At 33.8% G+C, this 14,097-nt stretch overlaps 1 pseudogene across 1 annotated transcript; it reads left to right on the top strand.

The window, feature by feature from the left end:
* The first annotated feature begins 4,911 nt into the window (after positions 1 to 4,911).
* On the top strand, positions 4,912 to 6,183 carry LOC149144360 (phosphoenolpyruvate carboxylase kinase 1-like; annotated as a pseudogene). Its single transcript, XR_016264608.1, has 3 exons — positions 4,912 to 5,473; positions 5,577 to 5,879; positions 6,003 to 6,183. The product of XR_016264608.1 is annotated as a phosphoenolpyruvate carboxylase kinase 1-like (transcript).
* The last annotated feature ends 7,914 nt before the right edge of the window (positions 6,184 to 14,097 follow it).

Genomic DNA, 14,097 nt, shown 5'->3' with positions numbered 1-14,097 from the left:
TGTTCTTGGTATAGCTGAAAAAGTGGACACAACACTAGGTGAGTGGACAGGGAAGGTCGACTTCACTATAGTGCGGATTGATGACTATGAGGCTGTGCTGGGAATGGAATTCATGAAACAATTTGATGCTATGATTGTTCCACATTTGAAGAAGTTGTACATTTACGATGGAAGGGAAGATGTACCCATTGGTGTTCCAACCATTGGAGTGACAAGGCCTGATTGTAAGTTGGCAGTGATGCAAATGGAGGATGAGAAGCAAATGGAAGATATGAGTAAGCGGTTGTCTATGGTTGAGACAAAGCTTACCGAGCAGTCATTAGTCATCAGGACACTTTCAGATAGTATCTTGGATTTATCAAGAAGACTAGAAGTGGTTGAGGATGATGATGATGATGATGATGAGGCATATGTGAGGCCGAATATCTGGGGGGAGGATTGGGTCACTTATCTACAGAGGATGGAGATAGAAGATCCTGACAGATGGATTGAGATGATTAGTGAGGGTGAGCCTTCAGGCTCTACTCCCTCCACATCTTCGTAGATGACAAGAAGATGGGGCTCATTATTAGCTGCTCATGGCAGTGAGTCCTTAAAACAGGTTGAGAAGGTATGGAAAATGGTGCAGGGATGACTTGGCATCAAGCATCATAACATGTTGCAGATGGGATGGAGTTTCCATGGACCTGAGCATGGGAGAGATTCTTGGTGAGTCTGAGATGTGGCAGAATCTGAGATAGACTGGTGAAGGCATAAGGATGGACATTCTTATGATTTGAGTGTGACAGTTGGATTGATCACCCGACTAGTTCAAGTCATGAGGGCTAGCAGTGTACTAGAGAGATGTTGACATCAGGAAAGCGAGGAGGACAGTTCACAGGATGAGGACGACACGTGATGGAGATGAAGTTCTACATATGTTGCAGGGATGTTTGCAGTATGTGGAGGAGTTGACATCATGGACCAAGGATGAGACGGACATTGATGTTGATCTTGGTGGATGGCTACCAGGATGGTATGTTGTCGAGGACGATAATGATTTTAGGTGGAGGAGGATGTAAGGACCTGCAGTTCCGCTGATGTGCGACTGCAACCGGATGGAGACCGCACGCGGGTGGAAGGTCGAACAAACAGCATATGTGCGAGCTCAGACTTGTGCAAGGCATTGTGGAATAATGCGAAGACATGGAGGAAGGCGAGCTGATATATATGTGTGGGAGCATGAGTTAAAACATATGGAGGCCGACCCATACTTGGACACAAAGCCGTCGGTGTAGTTGTGATGGAGTAGGGTGCGTAAGGCGTGGAGGACGAGTTGGCCGGGTGAGCCAACTCACCCCACCACCCGTATAAACAAGTGAAGCATGGAGCTCATTTGACAAGCAATCGCTCAACCATCATCTTCGCTCATGTGAGAAAGGCGCAGACGGCGACCGTGCAGAGGCGCCGACGAGCTGGGCAACCAAGTTTGTTGAAGATTGTAAATTTAGCTAAGTATGAAACTTGGGGTTTCCAAGTATACTTGTAAAGCTTTGTAATATTGAAATACTGTATAATATATTATTTGGGCAGACTCATTGTTCAGGGAGTTGCCCCTCTCTTTATATTGTGCAATTGTGTTCTTCATTTATAATTGTTGATGTTAATGAATGTGTATGGGTGTTCATTGGTATAAAGGATAACATAATAATACTTGGTTGCGAAACACAAACTAAGTAGGAGTAAGTGGTTAGGCGTAGTCCACGAACATAACTATTGGTGAAAAGAAAGTGTTCGGTGGTGCCGCACCTTGCTAAGAGCGGTTGAAAGGTTACCACTGGCTTGGGGGCATGACACTTCGTATGCTAGTCCGCTACTTTGTTGGCACGATATATTGGGTTTAGGTTTTTTCCCTAATATAGTTTGTTTTGATTAGCAAAAAATTGTAATTTTCTTATAGTTTAATATCAGAAATTTATTTTATTATTTTTTATAATGTTTTCATATATTTATTTCAAATATAATTGATTCATTTTTTGATTTGGCAATAATTATAAGTATACAATTTTTTTTAGTTAATTGTACTATCAAATCTTTAGTTGTATATATTGTCATTAATATATTATTTCAATTCCTTTAACACTTTATTTTAAGATACTCTTACTGCACAATTGAAATTTCATATCAATAAAAAATAATTTTGTCTCATTCAACGAAAATTAGCTTGTGAAAATACAGGCTTTGTAATGTTAAATACAGTTGCAAAGTTGTCCTCCTTCCTAGTTTTATTGCACACAGTGATTGTTAAAATGTAACATTTTAATAATTTTTTTTTTTTTTTTTTTACAATAGATTTTGGAACACTTTCAAATATGCCGAAAGAATATATTATATTTTTACTTATCAAGTGCCTTCCTTCACATAATTAATATTTACAAAACATTTCGATACCTAAAAAATGACATAATTGATATTTACAAAACATTTAGATACGTAAAAAACGATATAATTGATATTTACAAAACATTTAGATACCAAAAAAAAGACAAGTGCGAGCAGCTATAAATCTTTATCAAATTTTTATCATGGTATAAAATGAAAATGAAAATTGTAATGTAAATATTATAATTTTTATTTTTCGTATACATTTTTAATTAATATAAAAATAATTAATTTAGTTTTATAAATTAAATAAATAGTAAATTAATTTATTTCACAATATATTTTATGTTATTTAAAATAATAAATAAAAACATAAAATTAATTAAATTAAAAATTATTATGGTTATTGTTATTATTATTAAAAAATAATAATAAATTAATTAGTGAAATAAGATATGTGAGGTATTGTTTATAATTCAAGGTTTACAAATTATAAAAAGAAAATTAAAAAAATATAGTCTAAACATTGCAAGGTTTTGGTTTTTATTTTTATTTTTCACTTTGAAATTTATAAGAATTGTAAATTTGAATTGTAAAATTTGTGAATTTTTTTATCCACTAGATTTATTTATACATTCAAAACTATATACAAGTTTAGAATTTTCTAAAAATTGTATTTCTTTGTTTATTTTACAAAACAAAGAACATAAAACAATTAGATTAAAATTATTAAAACTATTAAAATCTAAATCTAAATCTAACTACTTCCCTTTAAACTCTCAATATTACAATACTGGATTAAATTAGGGTTTGTTGATGAACCAAAGTGGGTTAGGCCTGGATTAAATTAGGGTTTGTTGATGAACCAAAGTGGGTTAGGCCTCTGGTAGATTAGGGTGTTAAATGTCATTCATCATGAGTGCCTCAACCCAACTCGCTATTAATATCTGGTTTTTTTGTTTTTTGCTTTTTTTGTTTTTTTTGTTTTTAAATTTAGGTAGCTTTTATTCTAATAATCACAATGTGCTATCATTAAAATTGTATTTATAAATATAAAAGTGAATGTCGAAGGGAGTAGGTTAATGGTTTGGTCATTAGAATTAGCTTTTGAGTACAATAGCTCCATTTCTTAATTTTTTTTTATTAAAACGATTATTTAAAATGACTCACTTAAACTTATAAATTTTCTAATTTCTAATTAAAATTTAAGTAAAATAAATAAAATAATTTAAATAAATTATTACAATTTCAAATGGCAAATATTATTTTATTCAGATTTTTAATATAATTAAATAAAGTTGAAAAAATACTCAAGTGTAACATACTTCTTTAAAAAGAATTAGTCAATAAAAAACATTGAACATTTTATTTATTATTATTAAAAATACTTACAATACCATTTGTTCCATTAAAAAAAGAGCGCTAATGTGGTTCAAAAAGCAATAAAAATAAATTAACCAACTTATATCTTTGCACCAATTAGCATACATGATCCAATTTGTAGGGAATCTGAACAAAATGTAGGTTGTTAATTTAGTAAATTAATTCAAGTTTATAATATGTAAAATCTTATACAAAATATTCATCTTTAAATTCAGGTTAAATATCTACGAATTCCAAATCCACATTGGTTTATGTGAAGTTTTCTCTTTTTTTTTTTTTTTTTTATAGTGGGAAAACCTATCATAAACTAACATTTGAATCGTCGTCTTTGGATGCTATCCACAAATGCACGCTGAGTCATCATTGAAATTTATATTTAAAAGAAAAATTATAAAATGGGGTATGTTAATAAAAAAAATTAACAATATGTTATCAAAAACTTTAGAATTTACAAATTGCATAACTTAACTTTGTATAATTAAAAATATAGACTTCTATTTTATAAATTTTATTTTCCAATTTTATCTTTTCTTTTCTTTTTTCTTCGGATTATAATTTACAATTTCTGCATGCATTTATATAATTTACTTTCTGCATGCATTTATATAGACTTCAAATCTTTATAGTTATTTAATTTAATTTAGCGATATTTAAATTAAACCACACTACTATGTAGCGTGTGCGTGTTAACTCTGTTCTCGAGTTAGTAGACTTGAACTTCGCCGGATTTAACATGAACTTCGGTTTAAGAATCGAGTACGCCACAATTTCCGACGTCTTCCGAGTCCCGACAGTTGTGGGGTTACCGGGTTCTCGACTTATCAAGTCTTGTTGTACACGGCATGTGTGAGCTTTTGGTACGGCAGAGTTGGTACGGATAGTAAAGTAAACGCATCGAAATGGAGAGACCTTCATTGCAGTGTAACTCGATGGAATGAATGGCATCCTTTTTCTGGAACATTCCGACGCCGGCCGCTTGGCGTTTGCCCCATTTACAATTTTCCTTTTCACAACCAAGAAATTCCAAATTTTTGGTCCACCCAATTGAAGTCTACTTCTCCCTAATTGTACGGCAATGGCATGACTTTCAATGCCGTACCAATATGGATCAAAGGAATATTCGCTGCCCTCTTCGTCTTTTTTATTACCTGGCTTACCTGTCCTGAACTAAAGCGGGCAAGCTGGGCAGCTTTAGTATCTTTAATCTTTCAACAGAGTAAGCAAACCCAAGAACACACCAGCAACAACAATGACGGAGGCCCTCCTTCAAAACTATCAGTTGCAAGAGGAAGTGATCGGCAGAGGCCGATTCGGAGTCATCAGGAGATGTTTCAACCGGCAAAGTGGGCAACAGGCCGCCTGCAAAACCATAACAAAAGCAGATCTGCATGATTCCGTGGACAGAGAATGCAGTATCTCTCAGGGCATCCCACTGTGGTTTCATTTCATGACGTTTATGAGGATGATGAGTTTGTCCATCTGGTAATGGAGATGTGCTCAGGCGGAGATCTGTTCGATCGAATCGTTAGCAAGAAGAAAACAGTACCCTTTTCCGAAGAGGAGGCCGCTACCATCCTGCAAAAGTTCATGGAGGCCATCAGTTACTGCCACTCCATGGGAATCGCCCACCGAGATATAAAACCTGACAACATTCTCTTTGCCAATAATTCAAATTCACTGGCTCAAATCAAGCTCGCAGACTTTGGGCAGGCCTCCTTTTTCTCTCCAGGTATGATAATTATGTTAGCTCCCTTCCCCTGTCATTAAAGTAAGAAATTTTTTAGCATGGCTTAATGAATCCCTGGTTAAAACCCTCAGATTAATGTATGCAGGGGAAGAATCGATTCAAGGAATTATGGGTACTCCGTATTACGTAGCACCGGAGGTGTTGGGAGGGAAGGATTACGGTGAGAAAGTGGATGTGTGGAGCGCAGGGGTAATCTTGTACATAATTCTGAGTGGAGTTCCTCCTTTCGTGGGCGAGACGCCGCAGGAGATATTTGAGGCAGTCCTGTGTGGGCGCCTTCGCTTCCCATGTGATCGGTGGCTGTCGATATCACACTCCGCTAAGGACTTAATACGCCGGATGCTCTGCAGAGACGTGACCAGGAGATTGAGCGCACATCAAGTCCTCGGTATTCCCTCTATTCTTTTCTACCGTTTTCTTCTAATCGTGAATTTTGCAACTTCATTACAAATTGTTGTTGGGTTATGTAACGTTCATAGGATGTTGATGGGCAATATTCGTTTTGCTGCAGAGCATCCATGGATCACCACTCATGCACTGCCTAATCTCAGCTAATTTGATTGGCAGAATGTTTTTTGGGTGTGTTGGACAGTTAAAGTGAGATCCCCAAAAAGCAATGAGATGTCCTGTTGTAAGATACGGTGAAGCCTGGGGTAGAGATTCCAGGTTTGAGTCTCGTTATTTCCCTTATGGCAGGGTTGTAACAGGCTTTTCAAGTGTAAACGCCGCATATGGTATAGTACAGAAGAACTCATGATACAGAGACCCTTATGTGCAATGGGAGATGAGTTCCGTGAGGTGTGAGAAAGGTCCGTAGATGATAGGTCAAATCACGGCTGCATAGTGTGTGATATACCGTGACTGTAAATATGTCAATGCATAGAAATAAATATACAGAAAGAGCGTTTTTAGCTTCTGTGTCTTCTTCTCGACTTGTGGCAGAAATAAATTTATGTACTGATGGGTTCTTCTAAAAATATTAGATTTATCTTAGCAATTCAAAAACGAGTGAATCATGTATCCTTTCGGTTTAGAACAATTTATGTAAGATTTCAAAAACCATGTTTCAATATTATTAGGCTACTTTTATCCTCGCTCTTATCACTAATTTTTTTAAAGTTTCTACGAAATCTAAATTGGTTAAATTATAGGATATAATGTTCATATGATTAATATTTATATTATTAGTACAATTATATTAAAAATATTAATATGGTTAATATAATTGAATGCTTTATAAATATAATAAAAAATATTGCAACACAAAGAACACATTTACGTGATTACTCATATATAAAAAGTTATGGAGAAACTTATTAGAATTGGAACAATCTCTAATCCCTAGGAAATTAGTGGATGGGGAGCCACATGGCACATATTTAATCTTTTTAATTTATTAAAAGTAATGGACCATTTTGCTAAATAAAATTTGCTTATATATAAATGAATGTTATAAATAATAATGAAAAACTTATCATGGAGGAACTTATTAGAATTGGAATAATCTCAAATCCCTAGGAAATTTGTGAAGAGGGGAGCCAACGCAACCTAACAAACTTTTTAATACCTTTAATACACTATAGTCGTTGATAAGCATTAAGACTAAGCATATGCTCCCCATATTCCCTTGAGAATTAATTTATGCCATCAGTTAAAAAATAAAATAAAAAATTAACAAATCCTCATCCACCTTAAATTGAAATAAAAAGCTTTTGGCATATATATATATATATATAATTTTTTTTTAATTTATTTTAATAAAATAAGTTTTTATTTTATTTTATTAAAACATTTAAATATTGTTAGAATATGTGTGATATATCCACCATTTCATATGATGATTCCATCCATCATCAAGACCACAAAAAACCATATGAATAAAGAGAATTTTTTTATAAATATTTAAACATTTAAATATCTTTTTTCCAATTTTATTTTTTTTAAACATTTAAATATTTTCTCCCAAATTGTGATTTTCTTTTTAATTATTAAAATAATTTAATAATTATTTATAAAAAACATTAATTATCAATTCAAAAATATATTAATATATTATTTTTTGGTTAGAGAATACGATTTTTTATTGAACTTATAGTTACAAATTTGATAACATTTTCACTTAGCATTTTATTAACTAATTTAGTTATATGGTTGATAGCAGTTAATAAACTTAAAATACTAATACAAGCCAAAAAGACAATTATAAAAATACAGACATAAATCTAATTTTATTTATAAATCACAAATCTCTACTACTAAAATATAAATAACTTAATAAATTTAATCATAATATTTAATTAAAATATACATATTATTTTCTTTCTTCTTTTCAAGATAGCCACATCGAACAACGTAATAAATAAATAAACTTACATTCAAATTAATTTAAATATTAAATATAGAATAATCACCTATCTACTTCACGCTTTTTATTTAATTATAAAAAATATATATTTCTTTAATTATCAAAAACTACCTTAAACAATATAAAATATTATTTTAACTGCGTTAGATCAATTTTATGTTTAATTACTAAGAGTTTCGCGTTTCAATATAATAAATAAAAATATTTCTAAATAAAATATTTAATAATTAGTTAAAAATATTATTTTTAATATATATAAAATAAAAAATTATCCCATATATTAATGTAAAAAAATTGAATGCTACATACCTTTTTACTATTTGGATATTTAATTTCTTAATAATTAAAATATAACTCTTATAATTATATTATTTTTTTTTTTAAATATAAATTTGGTTTTAAAAAATTATAAGTCTTTTTAAATTAATTAATAAATATTTAATAATTGTGTTGAGAGACATATTCTCCAATTCAATATAAAAGCCATGTGTGACTATGTCTATGCTTAATTTGGAGTTGACACCTATCTCTTTTAAAATAAGAAGAAGAATAAAAAACCAAATAAATAAATACCTATGGTATGCTCTAGATGTGATAAAAATATTTCACTTTCACTCTCATCCATAAATAAAATATTTCTATATAAATATGAAGTAATGTAATTTTATATTAATTTTGGAGGGACATAAAGTAACTAAAAAAAAAAAAAAAATCTTATATTTTCACTATTTCATTATGAGAAAAATGTCTAATTCTTATACTTTTTAAAAATACTTCAAAACACTTAAATAAACAGTTTGGATATATATTCAAACTAATTTATTTCAAGATCAATTTCATATATGTGTGTGTTATTGACTATAATAAAATATTTCAATGCCAAAAAAAAGTAATTGAAATTAAAAAATTACTCTAGTTCTCAATAAAAACAATAGGAGGGAAATGTATATTTCATTCAATTCTTAATATAAAATTGACATGTGGCATTTAAAAATTATTACTAATGGTAAAAAAATATCAATATGGGTCTTAGATAAAATATTTCAATTCCCATGTTAAGTAAAAGACTCCACTATCAAATGTATACATGTTTTTTTTAGTAAGTTGTGGCTTTTGTATTACTCAACAAAACATAGATACATAATTTCTCTAGAATACTCCCTTAGGAGTTTGTTTCTCTTTGACACACTTCGACAAAGAAGACTCAAACTATGAAACCTTCATGTAAACCCCAATACCAAGGAAACCAAACATAGTTGTGCACCCAGGCTAAAGACAAGAGCATTCCCCCCAACCCATTACATTGCCAACAAATAAAACTATCATGAAAGTCTCATATAATTTCCATAGATGACACCTTACTAATGCAAACATAGAGTGCCTAGGTCAGTGGCAGAAGCATAAAGCCACCATATAAAGTGATGCCATCAAAACAAAATTACCAGAATAAACCCATTTACATGTCATAGTTGGCACCAAAATAAACCAGACACAAAGACATACGCCAGGACAAGTAAGAATAACAAACAATATTCATGACCTTAGAAATAAACATACGCCTGAGCCAAGATGAGCAAGAATATCAACCAATATTCAATACCTTAAAAATAAACATACACCTTGTATCTAGGCCGAAAACTAAATCATAATCTGTCAAATTGATAAGCCTTCTAGCTTGGTTACTGATCATTGTTCGAAAAGGAGATTGTTATAGGGACCCTCACACTAGAGGAGGGTCCATCAAATCACCGTTATCTGATTCACAAGTGATATGGCCTTCCACATGCACTAAGCGGGAGTCAATCTTGTCCAGGAAGAAACATTAGTTTCTAAGTATCCTTTTGGTGTCTTCCAAGGAGGAGAAGACATTTTACTACTTCACTTGCTTGTATTTCAATACCAGACCTAAGAGTGTCTTCATCTGCCAGTGCAGGGCCACCGTATTCAAGTATTTCTTCTTCCTACCTCTGGTGTGTCCAAGGTCAGGAACCCATGCTGACATGTCCTCAATGATCTTTGAGTCCAAATTAGATTGTCTTTCAATCCCTGCTTGAGTTTCAAACTTTTGAATTTCTTTCCTAGTCTCTGGAAAAACGAAATTGAAATAGGTGGGAGTTGAGTAGTGAGCAAAGAGTCTAGATCCTCGTTGACCTTGAGGAGAATTTCCACCTCCCCTCCCCCATCTACATCAAATTTTATGTCTCATCGCTATGGATATAACCCAGGGGGCACACCTTGAACAACTTTTATGGATTCCTCTCTTTGTAAATAAAAAATAAAATAAACCAGACGCATCGGTGACAAGACCAGTACAACACCCTAAAATATCATCTTTGTAGCTTAGATTATATCCAGACTCGACATAGACTTCATGAAGAGAGACAACAAGCTCAACAACCTCTACAAGGGAGTCAAATCCCAAAACCATTAAATATAGAAAGAGACCCAAATGTACCCAATAACCCCATCACCAATTCCATGAACACAACCCCTAAACATCAACCACCGGGACCTTTCCGGCCTTACTATAAAATTAACACGATGATGCCCAAAAACCACAACCCAAGCAATAAGCATTTGCCCAGACTTTGACCAAATCCCATGGATCAGAGATAGGATATGCATGCAAAGAAACATACCACCCCAACCCTTAACCATAACCTAAGGTTGGTGTTCCAGACCCAAAGACAAAGATAATGAGACCTCAGAACTACACTAAAAAATACTAATAAACAAAATGACTAGAAAAACTAGGTGACAAAAGGAAATCACCTAAGACTCCATGAAGGAAGTGGAAATTAAAAACAACGCCCGCTACCAACCTTCAAATTTCCTAGTAGCGATACATAGACCAAAACACCCATGAATCTTCGTCGTTTCTTCCACCACCCTTGCAAGTCAATACCTTCACCTCTCCCCACCATAATTCTAAACTTAACTCTCAACACCAAACTCTTCTCTAACATAGATGAGATAGAATACATGTGATAGGAGGCCAAGGACCAATATTTGCCTCCATATGAACCCTAAAAAACATATCCTAAACCCTCCATATGACAGCAATAAATAGAAAATGCCAATTGTAAGCATTTCATGTTGTTGCATGCAATATCATGTTGTGTCCTCATCTTCTTAATTACCCATCATGTCTAAGGGGGTGGTGGGCACTTCCTATGAGTCTCTCGCATCCTCCTCATTCACATCCCCATCAGGGACTCCATGTGAACATTCAACAGAGATTGAAGGGGCTCTACCTAGCTGGACTACAAGGGAATGGGCCAATTGTATCAATACCAACTTCTCAACTTTGGTACTCTAGGTTGGCCATGAAGTCCCCCACCTTATTGTTTGATCTTTTGATATGGTGAATGGTGACATACTATATCTTCCTAGTCAACTCATGGATGTTTCCTATCAAACTTTCAAGTCACCAACTCTTTGTTGTCTTTCCTAGAGGTTGACCAAAGAATAGTTTCTACACATAGTTGATTACAAGATGGGAATCTTCGTCAACCTGGATTGAACAAAATCCTTCCTAAATTGAAATTTGAAGACCTTGTTCTAAAGCCTAGAACTCCTAATCTAAGTGGATATTGGTGGCCACCCACCTATTCCACTTGGACCCCTGCCATTGTTTGTTTTAGTTTCCTTAATTATAGCATAGTTTACTATTTTTGGCAATTTTTCGGGTGTTGAACTTTCAGAGCCATTTTGAGGCCCTAAACAACTTTTTTTTGGAAAACGGGAAAACTCATAATTTGTAGTTAAAAGTTATACTCCTGAGATATATATTTCAAATGAGGTATCATATACGTTAAACGGAGATTGTATGCCAAAGTTATGACGCCATGAAGTTGATGTGCAAAATTACCCCAACAGGGCTCACAAGATTTTGGCGCTTAATCTCCTAGGGTTAGGTTTTTGGATGTTTAGAGTTTTCCATTGTTTCTCAATAATAAATAGGCCTTCGAGCCAGTCATTGTAACATAGTTTAGAAGGCATGTATATGCCACATCTTTTCTCAAAGATAAGTTACCATTGCCTGAGCTAGTTTATTTCCATTCTGCATGTAAATAATTTTCATTACTTTGTTATTAATGAATTGAAGTTTTGTTTTCATTGTATCTATGTGTTTATGTTTATCTCTGTATTTCATTTCATTCCTTCATAAATATGGATCAGTGGTATCATATAGGTCTGCTCTTCCTTTATTTTTTTGTGCATGTTCCCAATGAGGTCGGGGTATAAGGAGTTAGGATTTGAACTGGTTGAGCCTTTACAAGACTGTCCTTATCGACACCGAAGACCTCCCATGGGGGAAGAAAAGAAGGAAGAGGGAGTAAGATATCTTATCAAATTGTTGCTCGAAGAAGCCCTTGAGCGGAAAAGGAACAAGATGATGGACAACTTTTCCCATATCCTTTGGTAGATTCCCACTGAAGATGCATATTCATCTAGCAACCACTTCATAGGTGTTTCCCCATTCAAGGTACATGTGAAATTTGATATCCCTATATTCGAAGGCCAAATAGATGTAGATGTTGTAGATAAATGATTGAATCTGTTGGAAGGTTATTTTTTGGTCCATATTTTCTCCGACAAGGAGAATATTACTTTTGCATTGCTATGGTTGCCCCCCATGTCAAGGACTGGTGGGGAATTAATTATAAAAAAAGGGCCGAGGAACCCTATTTGTTTACATTCGCCCCCTCTTGGAACTCTTTTTGAGATGCTGTCGAGGAACAATATTACCTTGTGGGGAGCTATGGGGACAAGTAAATACAGTGGACCACACTACGGAAATAAAGAGACCAAGATGTGCATGAGCTCACAAATATTTTTCATACTCTATGCACAAAGTTCAATGTCAAAGACTCTGAGTGACATCTAGTGCTCAAGCATTGTGGTTGTTTGAACAAATACATTCATGAAGAAATGAAGTTCTTCGACATATCCTCACTTGGTGCAACATATCGATAAGCTACCAATATTGAAAAAAAGTTTAAACAAAAGAAACATGACTTTGGATCTGCGAATCTGAAGCAAGGCAAGAGCGCCCCCAAACCGCAGAATAAAGGACAAAAATAAGGTGGAGCAACCCATGACAACCCATCAGAGCCACAAGAAAATAATGGCACCATGAAGATGAAGGACACATGAAAGTTGTGTCAGTTCCATAAGAGCCTCACTGACAACACAAATGAGTGTTGCACCAAGTAGTCATTAGTGGCAAAGCTAAAAGCTTCAGAATTTGATGCATGTTTTGATTTTGAGCCAGAACTTGACAAGGAGAATGACAAGGGGAAGTATATTATTGATTCATACCCAATGCCACCATTTTCGCCACCAAGGTCCAAAATATTGAGCCAAAATATCTTGAGGAGAGGGGGCATCTCTTCCACTCACATATGTGGGTGAAGTGTTTTTTGCTGCAGTACATAGACTTTACTGAGAAAAGAAACACATGAAAACAGAGAAATAACAATTACAAGAGGAAAGACATCACCATTTCGCCTTACACATGAATCCTAAAACACTATCTGTATTAATGGAAATTGATCACTTTAGCTCAGTGACATCAAATGGTAATCGTTTTTTGATACAAATCCCAACCTTTGTACTTCGATTTGGGAAGTGCTTATACAAAATTATCAAAAAATATCTTGAGTAAAAACCTCAAGATCTTTTACAAAATTATCTTAAACTATTTGTAAAAATAGAACAAAAATATAGATAACTGAAACAATTTTGATGATATCTATCTTCGAGGCTTGTTGTTGATGACTGGGCTTGGAAAAAGTGTTGCTTTGTTACTAAAGATCAAACAATTTTTACTCCAATTTTTTACATAAATGGTCCCATCTGTCTTCATCTGGAATTGGCATTTTAATAAAATTTCTGTATGTCTCATCTACCTCAGTGAATTTTTGGAAAGTTGGTTTGACCAAAAATAAATGTTTGATTTCATATTTGATAAGCAAATCAAATTCCAAAGTCTCCATGAAATCTCCTCCTATGATTGAGCCTCTAATCACTGAAAACATTGATTTGTCCCCGGCTATTGAGTACAAATTTTGCTGATAATCTGTTAGGGGCACTAACTTGTCTCCAATTCCCTTTAGTCCTGGAAGTCCTTTCAAATGTAATGCATTGAATTTCTTATGAAACTTCTGGATGCCGGTCTCCAAATGCTGGCACTTATTTTCCAACTATACTAGCAATTTCATTTTAGTAAGGACTC

Source organism: Pinus tabuliformis, chromosome X (assembly GCF_031772625.1).
Source record: "Pinus tabuliformis cultivar Carrire ecotype Pingquan chromosome X, CPIR1, whole genome shotgun sequence".
Taxonomy (NCBI): domain Eukaryota; kingdom Viridiplantae; phylum Streptophyta; class Pinopsida; order Pinales; family Pinaceae; genus Pinus; species Pinus tabuliformis.
The sequence above is the reverse complement of the archived record's forward strand: the minus strand, read 5'-3'. Positions and strand labels throughout refer to the sequence as shown.